General features: G+C 33.3%; 1 protein-coding gene and 1 long non-coding RNA gene across 2 annotated transcripts in view; both read left to right on the top strand.

Annotated features, from left to right (window-relative positions):
• Window positions 1-15,443, top strand: part of LOC128211189 (dipeptidase 1-like) — a 57,962-nt gene that overhangs the window by 11,949 nt on the left and 30,570 nt on the right. The gene's annotated exons all lie outside the window — the stretch shown is intronic.
• On the top strand, window positions 11,838-13,455 carry LOC128211235 (uncharacterized). Its single transcript, XR_008257249.1, has 3 exons — window positions 11,838-12,102; window positions 12,437-12,638; window positions 12,885-13,455. It is a non-coding gene; the product is annotated as an uncharacterized LOC128211235 (long non-coding RNA).

The following is a 15,443-nucleotide window of genomic DNA, read 5'->3' on the forward strand; positions in this document are numbered from 1 at the left end:
CTATATATCTTAAATTCTTAATTTCTTTCTGTATTCCGCATCTTTTAAAGATATCATGTATAGCATTCCAGAAAGTTGTCAAAAATGGACATTTAATAAAGAAGTGTTCGTAGTCTTCTACTTCATTACAATAAATACATAAAGGGCAATCCTTCAATTTCCAAGTAAATAAATTTAAATTCGTTGCTACAAGATTATGCAATAACTTTATTTTAAATTGTTTTACTTTATTATCCACAATGGACTTATGAACAATATAGTACCAAGAGTTCCAGCAAATATGCTCTTGCAACCGCCGATCCCAATAACCATGAATGTAAGGCTTTTCATAAAATTGCTTTATATATATTTGATATATTTGCTTATTCGTCATATCTGTAAAAGGTTTATTTTGGATACTTATTAGTAATTTTGGATTGACGTTTGTTTTTGTAGATATATCCGATGTAAGAGTTTCTTTCCAAGTGTTAGAAATTGCTTGTTTTAAAATATTTACTTCTGCAATCCAATTTTGTTTATTTTTTAGCTTATCAAGAATACAATTAGCGTCTAAGTTGCCCGAATTCGAAAGAATATCGTTTATGTATAGTATGTTGGAATCAATCCAATTCTTAAATAGAAGACTTTTATTTTTTATTTTTATGAGTTTATTACCCCATATTATTTCTTTTCTAATATTGAAGTAACTTTTGGGTGTTTTCGTTTGATTAACTGGAAGTTGCTTAAACTGAATCCATATTAATAACAAATGCTTATAGAACAGTGTGATTTTGTTTGTTTTAATAGGTAAAGACTTAATGGAGTCTAAATTCATATGAAAAATAAGAAAATTCTTTCCAAATTGGTCTAATATTACTGATGGTATAATTTTCCAATTTGCATCAACTGTATTAGTCAGATTAATCACCCATTTTAATGTCATTGTTTTAGAATAATATTCAAAATCTGGCATCTCTAAACCACCTTCAAGTCTGTTTCCCATAACTGTTTTACGCTTGATTTTATCTATTTTTCCACTCCAAAGAAATTCAAAAACCATGGAGTTTATAGTCTTTATAATTGAATCAGACGTTACTATATTTTGAGCAAGATATACAAGTTTTGGAAAAAGTAAAGATTTTATAACAGTTATTTTGCCAAAGACAGTTAGATTTCTTTTACTCCAATTATTTATCAATTGTTTACATTTATCTATTTTTTCATTCCAGCTTAAATTTATACATTCATGTTTATCATTTCCAAAATATACTCCAAGTGATTTAACGTATCTTGACGTAAACTTTATGTTATTCATAATATTACTTATATTATTTTTTGATTTGCCAATCCAAAGGCCTTGGGTTTTTTCCCTATTTAGTTTCAGTCCAGAATAATTTCCAAACTGATCGATTATATCAAGAACAATTGGTATTTCACTGTGATTTTTTAAAAAGACAGTTGTGTCATCAGCGAGTTGAGTAACTTTAAGATGTTTCCCTTGAATTTTTATACCTTCATAATTTTCACATTTTCTTAACTGTGTTGATAAGACTTCAGCTACTATAATAAAAAGCAACGCAGAAAGAGGACAACCTTGCCGTACACCACGTTGTAGTCTAAATGAGTTTGTGATCCATCCGTTGTTTGCAATTTTTGATGTTATGTTACAATACAGAGTTTTCACCCAATTAAGAAAGGAGGGTTTAAATCCATATTTATTCAAAATTTCGAACAGGAAAGGCCACTCGAATGTATCAAAAGCTTTTTTAAAATCTAAAAATAGCATAGCACCGTCTAAATCAGTTAAATCCGTATAATCAATTATATCATCTATTTGCCTAATGTTAAAACATATATTTCTATTTTTTATGTATCCTTGTTGGTCTTGACTTATGATGCTTGGTAAAACGGATTGAAGTCGTTTTGCTAATACCTTTGCTGCTAACTTATAATCAATATTTAAGAGAGAAATAGGTCGCCAGTTTTCAAGATTTTCTGGGTCTCCTTTTTTATATAATAGCGAAAATACACTTTGTTTTTGAGTAAAAGATAATTCACCTTTTTCATAACTCTCATTTAAGGCTGAAATAACTAGGTCTCCAATTAAATGCCAAAACGTTTGATAAAACTCTACCGTAAGACCATCGAGTCCAGGACTTTTGTTAAGTTTCATATCATTAAGTGCTCTTGTAGCTTCTTCATAAGAAATTTCTCCCTCACAATTATCGGCTAATTTTGAATCCAATGTTAAATCTAATTCGATATCATTTAAATACTGGTTATAATGTTCGTCGTTTTTAAAGTTTGATGTGTATAAATTCTTATAAAATTCGACTTCTGCATTGAGTATATCTTGAGTTATAAGTATTCTGGCCCCATCAATCTTGAGTGAATTAATGACTTTCTTACTTTGACGTGATTTTTCAAGATTTAAGAAATATTTTGAATTACTTTCTCCTTTTTCAATAAAATCTACCTTTGACCGTATCTGTGCGCCTATGGATTTATTTTTATATATTTCTTTTATTTCTCCTTCAATTAAAATAATACGTGCGGAAATTTCAACATCTGGGTGATTGTCATTCGATTCATATAATATTTTAAGTTCTTTTTCTAATTCATTCAGACGGTTATGGCTAGTTCGCGATTGTTGTTTCGAAAATTCAACTGTTCGATTTCTAATTTCTATTTTACAAATTTCCCATTTTATCTGTGGTTTAATATCTTGTTGAATGATGGTATCTAAAGAAATGCCGATAATAGTTTTGTACTCATTATTTTGAAGGAGAGAATTATTAAATTTCCAATACCCAGGACCTCGTTTATTAGGTATTTTGATTTTCATTGAGATAGCCATATGATCCGTTGTTTTTATGATGGCAGGTCTTATATCTGTGGAATATATTTGGGGTACAAAGTTATGCTCAATTAGCCAGAAATCTATTCTACTTTTCTCAATATCATTTTTACGCCTCCAAGTAAATTGTTGTTTCTCTGGATTAAGTAATCTCCAAATATCACACAATTTATGCGTTTTGATTAGATTCGATAGGTTTTTAACTGTATTGATCTCGGTCTTTTGTGACTTGCTTATTCGATCGCTAATTGTTAATGTGTCATTATAATCACCCCCAATAATCTTAATACCTGAACTATTTTCATATATGATATTTGATAATTTGGTATAAAAGTCATTTCTTTCTTTTTTACCATTTGGTGCATATAAGTTCACTAATGTGTATGTATTATCAAATATGTCTAAATTGAGTAAAGTATATCTGCCTTGTATATCGCTTACGTAGTTCAAAATATTTATTTGAAGTTCATTTTTTATCAATATTGAACAACCCTTACTATTCGATTCACCATAACTATTTATAAGAGTCCACCCAATGAATTCATTTTTAATTATTTTGTCGATATTATCAGTAAAATGTGTTTCTTGTAGAAAGGCTATATCTGCTTTTTGGTTCTTTAACCATTGAATTAAACGGGCGCGTTTACTACTATCCCTTAAACCTTGAACGTTAAGAGATATAAAATGAATGATTCTTTGTCTGTGTTGCATTATATAAGGATATTCCTAAATATAGATGATTTAAGAGAGAGAAAAAAGAAATCGTTGTTTGACAGATTTCTAAACTGAAAAAAGGAAGTAATATGATGGAAGCCCGAAGTACATTCGTATCGTAAACAAATGCGAAAGGATAAGAAGTGCAAAAAGGCACCATACAAACAATTATTTCTAATACACAACAGAAACAAACAATACTTCAAAAAGCGAAGTAGAATTAGTATGTATAGAAATATTGCATTTAGACATCTATCAAAAAACCATCTTGTCAATGGACGAATACGTAGAACACGCTGAAACGTGTATTGTTGTACAAATATAATTATTTCAATAATAATGATACAACAATTAATGCTTGTGAATGCGCCATGCGCCACATTAGTGTATGCTATCGTTTGAAAAATTTCAATTAAGCGTATAGCAACGAACAAGTAAGCGTACAATATAATAATAATGCCCTTATCTAACAAAGTATAGACGTATAAACATTCATTGCTGTATACTAATGTGGAGGGGATTATTCGCCTCAATAAACAATCGCCACAGTTAACAGACATAGACAGTCACGTAGTATTAGTTACATGTTATACAGTGGTTTAAGTATTGAACCGTATATGTATATATATATATATATATGTAGTACAAAGGCCTTTGTAAACGTACAAGGGTTTAAATGATAAATAGCCACAACAGGCGTGTTTTTAAATACATGTGAAGTGCAATTATCAAAATAATCAGAACCAAACAAACGTACATTAAATCGTAATCTAGCGCTAAGTGTCCGTAGAACTGACCAGGGGTTGACATAATATTGATAGTATAAAGATAGTAAACTATTTCTTTTTTTTCTGTTTTTTTTTGTTTCCTTGTGAGTAACTGTTCTGTCATGAAGATCTTCAGCTGGCGTGGGAGGTGATCGCTCTGCCGCGCATGAGGTTTTACCTTTGTTTGGTGTGACGTATTTGTCAATGGACTGCTGGCTAGTTTTAAATATATCACGGTCCGGTTTCCTCGAGGTTAGAATTGGAGTAGACGACCCAGAAACTGAAATTTTGCTTCTATTTTTAGGAGCGGGGGTTTCCGACTGTGAAGGCAGAATTGGCTGTGAATCTTGACTGTCCGGGGAATCAGACTCGACGCTTGAGTCAGACTCCTCGCCATTTGACACATCTGCACAATTACAGTCTGATTTCTTGTGCCCTGTCTGCTTACAGTATAAGCATACCCAGTCATTAGGACACTCGTTAAAACCGTGCCCTTCTTGTAAGCATTTTGTACATTTGAGTACTTTCGGCCGCACATTCTGTCCAAAATGAAAAATCCGGCCTGAAAATTGACCAAATTGCATGAATTTGGGTAAAGGTGCTTTTAATGTAGACTCTTTTACAATAAAGATTCGGTCACCGGTTTCACAATTAGTGAGCTTTCCACTGATGCGGAGTTTCTCGCGATAGTGCGAAATGACAGTGAGATTTTGTAGAGTGAGCGTTCGCTCAATTATCCCATCTTCAACAGATAGGGGGATGTTTTGGACCCGAACCCTAACTGTTCGTTCACCATCGAACCGGTTAGGATTTGTAGGAAGGACCGTCAACTTCTTGCCTCGAAGTATTACCCCCTCAGCCATCAATTGCACTTTATCCTGGACATTGTCTAGGTAAACACGCCACATTCCACGAATGCGTTGAAGACCAGTTATATGAGTGTGTTCAATTGTCTTACTAATTGCTTCATAAAGCTCTACATGCCTAACAAATTCCTCCTTACTGGGGGTTCGTTTCCCAAACAATTCCACTTCGCGAATAAACACAAGTGGTATATTCAACTGTTGTCCGGACATGCTGTCCGAACTTGCGTTGCCCTCGCTATTGATTGTGTCCGCTATAACTGTGTTATTGTCCGCCATTATGTCAAACTGACCACTCGTAACTAGGTCAAGTCAAAATGTAGATAAGACAGTACCTTGTCTCGGTATACCTATGTAATCCGATAATCCTTTCAATCAACAAAAGTATTCACTTTATATTTACACACAAGATAACAACCTTTGTCGTCCAAATAATACTTTAAATCAACGATATTTTCTAGACCGTCAGAGCACAGCCATAGCATATGCCGCTTACATCTTATTAAATCTTATTGACTTTTCTTCATTGTTGAGAGTAGTATATTTACTCTCCTTAAATAAAAACCTTCAGGGATATCACAGAGCAATGAGATGAATAGTTCAAATAAACCTTTAGGCCACAACAAATTGATGTTTCGTTTCGCGGAATACCGCTCCTATTTTAAAGCTGCACTCTCACAGATTTACCATTTTTATAACTTTTCTATTTTTTGTCTTGGAAAGAACAAATGTTTGCGAAAATATCTGCAAACCAATGATAAAAGATTGCCGACATTAACTCAGATCGTATATTTTTATATTTCCGTTCTAAAATTAATGTTTCATGGCAGTAACGGTTTAAGAAAAATGCATAAAACATCAATTTTTGAACTTAAATATAAAAGTCTACGTGTGTGTGTGTTTTTGTGAAGGGAAGTAACCGATGCGTGGTGTTTTTTGTGAAGGGAAGTAACCGATGCGCGGTGTTTTATACTGTATATCGAAGAAACATTGTGGCTCGAATTTTGGAAATTTAATCTTATTTTTGACAATAAATGTGTTTTGACCATGCTGGAAGTCATTGTTCATCGTCCCATGCACTACAGGATCATTAATTGGATCAATAATTATGCAATAAAACATGTGTATCTGATACTGGTAGCTATAATATTGGGTTATTAGTGATTCTTTTTGAATGGAAATCGGAATGATGAACAATGACTTAATTAAGAATTATTTGATTCAAGTCAAAATACAGGTGACCAGAATTTTACCTTATGACGTCGCTGCTGAAGAAGACAGCTTAACTTAACAGGAACATGGTTCATTGTTCGGTCCAAATTGATGTATCAAAGTCATTTTTGATCAAATTCTGACAAAACAACAGTTTCGACAAATGTCTTTTCACAAATAAAGATATTAACACTGGTGTAGATAGACCAAAAAATAGGTAAGCCTTATATAAGTTTATCACCTTTATTTCTGTTTTTTACAGCATATTCTGGGATTATAAAAACATCTCATTGACCATAAAAGTACTCTGAACATACCCTTGTACTTTTCTTTTCGATAAGCACATGCTATTGCATTTACTGTTATAATCAAAACGAAATTAAGTCAAAAAATTAAATGTATATGGAGTCTGATGTTTGATGATCCAAGCGTAAAAGATCATTTTTTAAATAAATATTAGGTATTCGGACATTTAGTGGCTCAGTTCAAGATCGCATTCATTTTGGTTTAAGGACAATTTTATTGAACAATCTTTCTTATTTATATTGATTATCATAAGACATTTTTTAGCTCTTCGCTCGCTTGGGGTTTTATGAAAACTGACAAAATTGTATTTTTTTTTCGCCCGTTCGCTCCAATATTTTTTTGCCAAAAATCCGAGGAACAAAACATTAATTTGGTGTGGCCTTATCGATATCTTAGGTTGTCCAAAGTAAAGCGAAAACTTAAATACTGTGCAATTTTATACGATTTGTTGTCGGAGTAGCATGTATTAAGCACAAGGAATAATAATGGCATCTTATGATAATGGCTGGATAGATGGCGAGGCACATAAAGGGGACGAGAAAATTCGACCAAAACAGATTTATTGGCCCAGTGGCAATTTTAAGGAAGGCTTGCCTTTCTCAAAAATAGTCAAAGTATGTTCCGAAGAAGCAAAAGAAAAGATACTCAATCAGGAAAATGGCTGTAAAATATATGGAAATGAAAAGAAATACGATTCTCATAATAGCAATGATATAAAATGTCGATTTTCATGGTGGTCCATGGATGTGGACGAACAAGTTATTAAAATCATCGAGAATCGGGATCCTCAAGATCCCGGTGAAGATCTTGCTGCTATATATCATAGGCGTTCCGCAAATAAGTCGCGATATGGAACCAAGAGGTTAACCTTGGACTTCGATGAAGTAATTTCAAAATATGAGGAGTGTGCTGGACCATCCGTAACACGCATTTTAGGAACATTCAAGTACAAAAGAGAAGTCATGCATGCACTTGTTGTATGTCCCGCCGTTGGCGACCCGAGGTTTGCCGACCATCCACTCGTGGAGAACGACGAGGATTGGCTAAGAAAATCCGATGACGAGAGCACGTATTTCCCCCGTTCTGTGATTAAATGGGATGAAAATGCACCTCCGGACAAAAAAAGAAATTGGTGTCATCTGGCGTTTGCCTTTTACCTGGATCCACTTCCAGACCAAGCCTTGGTGCTCCCACAGGTTGGAGATGAATCCAACTGGTCTCAATGCGAGCAGTCTCGTATCAACTTGTCCAGGGACCTAGTTAAATAGTTATGACACATATTTTGGATAAACGATAGTGCAACGAAACTCGGAGAAAATTGGCTAGTTTTCAATAAACAAATCACCTTTAGGCCTAAAAAAAATGTCTGTTTCGGGTAACCCGACCCTACCTATAAAAATGCGCCGACCCTAACTATTTTTTTCCGTTTCTGAGCAAAAAAATATTCGTTAGCGAATAGAGAGTTACGAAGGGCGGATAAATGCGAATTGGACGATCAGAATTATTGTTTATATAATAAAACAAAGTCAGGCAATGACAGTAATGTAGGAAAGACTGCCATGTGCAAGGAAACACTCTGAACTTACGACAGATTTAAAAAAACCTAGTTATATTGAACATTATTATTGTATTCATACTTAAGAAGTTATTTAAATATATTTTTTTAAAACATACTAGTTTTCTTACTCTCCTCTAACGCTTCTTTGGAAATTTGTTTAATCGTGCCCGAGCGTTTAAAGCTGCATTCTCTCAGATACACAGTTTTGATTTTATTTTAATGTTAGTTTCAGAATAAGCTAGTTTTGGCATGAATGCCGCCAATTCAGTCATATAAGATAACTCACAATAGAACAGATCGCAATTCTTTTGAAAACTGCCGTTAGAAACGCTTTAGCCATAAAACGTCAAATTTCAACCATAAATATAAAAACTGCGATCTGATCTTTTGTCAGCTGTTTTATATCACTGGTTTCCAGACATTTACGCAATAATTTGCTCCTTTAAAAAAGGCGAGAATGCAGCTTTAATTAGAATCACTTTTAATAGCCTTTTTCTCTACTTATTGAAGTGTTTTAAATTTCGATTATACAATGTTTTAGCTTAAATTAAAAAAAACACAAATTTAATAAGGATATTCGTGAATCAGAAAAAGGTAGTAGCTTTCGTTTGTAAAACTCTAGGTTCATTATAGTTAGGACTAGCATGATGCAATTCAGTTACCTTATTCAAGATACGAACTATACCATTCGACTTAATTTGTGCCAATTTATTTCTAACGGATTCGAACGTTGTCATTACATTGTTAATATTGTTTCGTAACCAATTTCACTGTTAATATTGTTCGTAACCAATTTCACTGTTAATATTGTGTGTAACCAATTTCACTGTTAATATTGTTCCGTAACCAATTTCACTGTTAATATTGTTCCGAACCAATTTCACTTAGTTAAGGCTTTCATTGTTAATATTGTTTCGTAGCCAATTTCACTTAGTTAAGGCTTTCACTGTTACTATTGTTTCGTAACCAATTTCACTTAGTTAAGGCTTTCACTGTTACTATTATTTCGTAACCAATTTCACTTAGTTAAGTCTTACGTTTAGAATTTAACTCTATTTTATTTTTATATATAAAATTTCTTCATACATTATAATTGTTTACAAAGTACATGTTTGTCATATCATATGTCTCTTTTCGTGACAAATAATATTTAAATATTTTGCTTAACGCTTGTTTGTCCATCCTCAATGTCAATTTAAGCAATATTTAATACAAATTTACCAACTTACTATAAAAAACGGTAGGGTCGGCGCCTATATCGTAGGTAGAGTCGGCTAACTCGAACCAAATGTATCTGTTAAGGCTTAATTGTAAAAACGGATGTTTAGAGCATATTCCTGTATGTGAAGTGAAAATAATCAAAGATGACAAGTCTGTCGACAATACACATGATTAAGGGTGTCTTATATGTAAACTTGTTTTTCACTAACTTTTTGGCTCCATATTTATATATGCTGATAGTAAATGTGTGATAGTATTCCGCTAGTATACGTTATAATTAGTTATTACCAATATGATGTTATCTTTGTACTTTCGAATATTTCAACAGCTAGTTTTTGTTCGCCTTATTTATATACATATGTATCTTCATTTCATTCATTGATTCCTCCCTATTTTAATTTGTTTTCTATTCAAAAATAATCAAACTTACCGAGGACCTCATTGAAAATAAGTTGTAGAAATTCAATAGGCCTTGGTATTCAAATACTAAACTTAATAACAATATTCAGTTTCTAGACTTCAGTCCAATATGTATGAACTATTTTGTATGCATATACATTTATTATTTTGTTAAAATTTATTTATAAATTAGCCTTCTGTGATAAGTTTTTGTGATATCAAGAGAATAATATATTATCAAGTAGATTCTAGCTATTATTTTTAATATTACGAATTAATCTACTAATTATGAATTACCATGTGTATATTGACTGTGTGTGAGTGTTTTAATAAATATCGATTAATCTATCAGTCGTTATCAGACTTTTACATCAAACAGAACCCCTCGGCCATTTTCTATCGAAAACATCGTCGGATGTATAAGGACGGTTTACACTGTTAAAAATCTGTATACTTTAACTACGCTGCAAGTAGTTCGCGTAGTAATTTCAATCTGGCATATAAACTTAATGACTTAACTCTTGGGAATCTTAATTATGTTTGCAATTATACTCTTCACTGGCAATCAATTTAAACTTAGATATACAAATACAAGCTTAAACACCACAATTAATTATAAAATCATTCAGAATTTAACAAAATTCTTCTACTCATGTACATCCGATGTTGTTTTCGAGAGAAAATGGCCGAGGAGCTCGGAACGACATCAAACTCAACGTAGTTGTTTCTTTCCGTTCCTACCGTCACGTTTATCTTGTGATGATGGTCAAAATCTGGTGACTGCGTTTAAAATATTGAACTATATTTTTAAGTGTTTTTTTTAAATGTTTGGAAACTAAAAAAAAGAAAAAAAAACCCGTGAAATCCAGCTGTTTTTGTTCGTGGTAGCAGAAATGTCTGCTCGCCAAGGGAGATCACTGCGTAAGGGAATGGTTTAATACATGTAAAGAAATTTGAAACGACGTTTACCATTGGGTAAAAAACTAAATGATACCGCGCTTGTCCAATCAGAGTGCAGCAATGGAATAAACAATTGGGCTATCACGTCGTGGCGTTGCTAAATAATCCCTCATAGTCAAACTGGCACCCGGCTTTTTTCCAGTACTGACAATTGTCAGCTGTTAGAATCCCTGTTTACAGTTAAAAAACCCCACACACATTAAAGCTGCACTCTAACATATTAACCGTTTTGACAACTGTTTTTTTTTTTTTTATTTCCGTTAGAAAATTAGTGTTTTAATGGCTTAAAGCGTTACTTACGGTTTAGGTAGAATGCATTAAACATCAATTTTTGAAATCAAACTTGAAAGTCTGCGATCTGATATTTTGTCAGCTGTCTTAAATCGCTGATTTCCATGCATTTCCGCATAAATTGGCTTGTTCCAAGACAAAAAAAAATCAAGAAATTGTCATAACGTTCAATCTGTGAGGGTACAGCTTCAAGATGTTGAAGGTCAATATAAGGTCTTTCAGAATTAGGTATAATCCGGGCTCTAATAGACTCACATGTTTTACCAACTATTGAATTGAATACAATTACAAATAAAAGAAAGAAATAAAAAGATAAATAAAATGAAGATGTATCAGAAAAAGTTAAAGAATTGCAAATTAAAGGTTCTTAAATATTTTATAAAAAACTGTCGACACTTTTGACATTTCTGACAAGGAGAATACGTTATTAAAATACATGCATGCTGTTATTCGTTTGTCTTATCCAGCAAATGGTTTTTAACATATTTTAAAAATGAATTATGTTTGAGATCGTTTTTATATCATTCAGCAAAGTATTCCAGTCTTTTATGTCACTAAAGATGATTAAAGTGTTTTCTTTCCAGTAAAAGTTAGAACAAAACAATACAAATTTGATAAATTGACCTTACGACAGCGGCTTCTAAGCCACGCCCCCTGATATCAAGGGAGCGAACTCTGTCTATGTCCGTCAAACAAACGAGGAAGTAATGGCGTCTTGCGTCGTTTCGCTTTCCGATATTCCTGACAAATTATCATAAATGTGACATTACAATGCAAACAAAATAGAAGTTAAAGGAATTTGTAACTGGCTGCTACATCGGAAGGCTCGATATATCTTTAGAAAATGACGATATCTAACATTTACGGGGTGAAATATACAGTAGAGAGAAAATCGGATAGCCGCCATATTGTCAACATTGACATCGATACAAAGGAAAAGCGTGTGTGTGACGCATACTGTAAATGCAAACAAGGGTAAGTTTAACTTTAAATAACACCGGTCGTTCTAACAGTATTGTTGAAACAAAGATTAAATCATCGCACAATATGAGTAAATCATAAATGGCCCGAATGGGGAACCCGAAAGTGACATTTAATAACAGTTACATGCCAGCTATGCAGTATAACCTTGTATTCTATAGTATGAGCCGAAATGGTTTATTGGGGTTATGCATAAAAAGTTTCAGTTCTAAGCGATTGAACACTCCCCCTTATGAATAATAGTTGACAAGTGACAATTGTGGGTGATACCAACCTGTAACTTTTGCACTGCTCAAACATTCACATGCTTTGATTTTTGTTCTTACAGAAATTGTGGAACATGTTCACACACTCTGGCTGTAAAAGTAGACCTGGGAGGAAAAGTCTTCAACAAGCCTACCGCCACAGGGGACCTAGCATAAGACCAGAAACCGCCCCCCTCCCACACACACATGATATATGCCAGTCCAGGCAATGTCAACCGCAAGAGAAAACCAGTGATGATGTGATGACAAGTTTTACAATAATCGGTAGGACCTATTTTAAAGCTTTTTACAACATTTAGTTTTACTGTGCTGTACAAAAGTAATGGACTATTTGTCCAGAGAAAAACAACAACCACAAAACATACAGTTAGCTATTATCTTGTCAATATTTCATTATGATATACATGTAGAAAACAAACATCAAAGGCAGAGCATTACAGCTAGTATTAAAATATTTAACAATACATGTAACTGATTTATTTTAATATTGGCATCTTTTATTTATTTCAGGAAAGTGTGGTCTTTTGAAAAGAGTTCTTGAAGTTGTTCAGCATGTTGTTTTGATGGATTCTTGGAAGGGTGTATCTCTATGATGTTAGCTTCAGTTCTGGAGTATAACACCAGTTGTAGCATATTTAATATCATATTTATTAAATACATTGTTGTTTTGCAAACATTCCTTATATATTTCTTTGGTGTTTATGTATGATATTGTAGGTGAATATCTCTTTAATGCAATGGCAAATATATTTTAAAATATATAGCATTAGCAGAAGTTATTTTTCACTGTTAAAGCTGCACTTTCACAGATTGATCGCGTTGACAACTTACCCAGGATTCGATTGCATTTATCATATTTTGGCTCGGAGAAGTTTGCTTTGTGATTTATATATTAGGTCTTAATTTAAAGAATGCCAAAATAAGCCGATTCTGAGACAAAAAGTGTCAAACTAGAATTCTGTGAGAGTGCAACTTTAAGAATACTGTTAATCGAGTGTGCATGTGATCCGGACTCTGAACATTGGATGAACTATCATTAATTATTGTAACTTTACGTAAATGGCCCAAAATATAAGAATAACAATGAAAATATGTACATGTTTGACTTGTTCTTTATTCATAATAAGTCTAAGTCTTTACAGCACATGTTTGGCAGAATCAAGTTCTAATGAACATAATAATTGATTAAAATGTACAGTGAAATAAATTGTTTTATACAGAAAATAATACCTTAACGATTCAGACCGATCTGTTCTCGTTTTTTATTGGTGGCTCAGATATTTATCTGAGTTTTGGAGGAGGCCTAGCTGGTGTGAGCTGGTCAAATACAGTAGCTGCTTGAGGGTCAGGGTTTTCTTGATTGGATTTCCCGTCGACAAAGTGCTGATATGAAAATAAGAAATCTATGAAATGTGTCGGAATGACAGCTACAATAGCCATTGTTTACATAGGAACCATACGAGTAGATGAGATTCGGAAGCATGCGATGGTTCGGACAAAAATTTAGTTGTACGATATTTCCTGATTTACTTTGAAAGCAAAGCAGTTTATAAAAACTACATAACGGTATCAACAAAAATACCTCTATCTTGAATGAAATCAATCGTGTCCATGTTGAACCTGATATTAAATGGCCATTAATGCCGATTTGACAACACAAGCCAAAGCATAAATGTACGATGTTTATAGTTTAAAAATAGTAACACTAATTTAGGTCATGCACGGACAATTTCAGTATTAAATAATTTTTGAGCGGATTGAAATAAGTAGTTTTGTTAAAAAAAAATACTTTTGTACAGACGTATAGATGTTTCGCCTTTGAACGATCTTTCAAAATCTCCAAGTTCAGCTTTTGATGAGGTCTTCCACAGAGTCTGATACAGCACTTGCATTTTTCTAAATAACTCGCTGGTTTCGAATACGGAACGAATTGGAAGCCATCTTTAGTCGGCCTGGCTACCTTGTATCCGAATTACAAGTGCCATGACAACACCTTTTTACCATAATACTTAAAAAGGCGAGGAATTGCCAGCGCATGTATATGACGGACTCTGGTCAGTTTGACGGACAAAATGGCGGATAGCAACACGGCTTATCAGCCCTACATTCTGATTGGCGGATAGGACCTGTCAATCAAATCCTGTCGTAAGGTCAATTATGAGTAAACATCTCTTACATGTCAAATTGTATTTTCTTTCGTTCACATATGATGTACTCTTATTTATGACGATTTTAAAAGTATGGTTAAGACTCATATGTTCCTTTCTATTTCAACGCGGATAAAAATATGGTTGATAACACTTTGTCTTTTTTGTGTTACCCATTTATTAGTTATAACAAATATAGAGTTTGTCTTTGAGTTCCTAGTTTAGACTTAGGTACCCAAAAATCAAACGAAGCGCCCCAGGTGACACTGCTTTTAAACGGAACAAACATATATATTAGTTTTAAAATCGATTCATATCTAGCCTTCAGTAGAAAAATATGCTTGAGTTAACTTGGCCATTGGTCCGCGTGTGTAAACCACTTGTTAAATTACGTCATATATGCGACGTCGGAACGCATCATTTTACTTAAAAAAAGACTCAAAATAAAGATAACTTTTCTTTTTCTTCACCATTTTAAATGAAACAAAGGGCAGTCCCGCCTTCGTTTTATTACTGGAAATTGATTAGGTGATTAGTTTCCTACAACATTTCGACAAACATGTTTCAAAACTATCGTTTGGCAGTGCTACATTAGACGGCAGTTTTGGGAAAAGGTTTTTCGAAGTGTTTTCAGAAACTAAATTCTCACTCAAACTCTGGTAAAAGACCGAATGCGGGTCTTTGTAAGGTGCTTAGACTGTGCTTTATTTCGTTTTAAATGGTGAAGAAATAGTGTAGTTATATTTGTTTAAAGTCTTGCTTTCCGAAGTAGCACTCATGACGCAACTTATCACGTGGTATACACACATTGTTGGTTCTATTAATATTACCTTCTCCTGACAGGGAAATGTTTTTCCTTCGTTGTACATGTACATAGATCCTGTTGGAAAAAAAGGTGCACGTTTCATTTTCACCAGGTGCG

This window comes from Mya arenaria, chromosome 1, assembly GCF_026914265.1.
Source record: "Mya arenaria isolate MELC-2E11 chromosome 1, ASM2691426v1".
Taxonomy (NCBI): Eukaryota; Metazoa; Mollusca; class Bivalvia; order Myida; family Myidae; genus Mya; species Mya arenaria.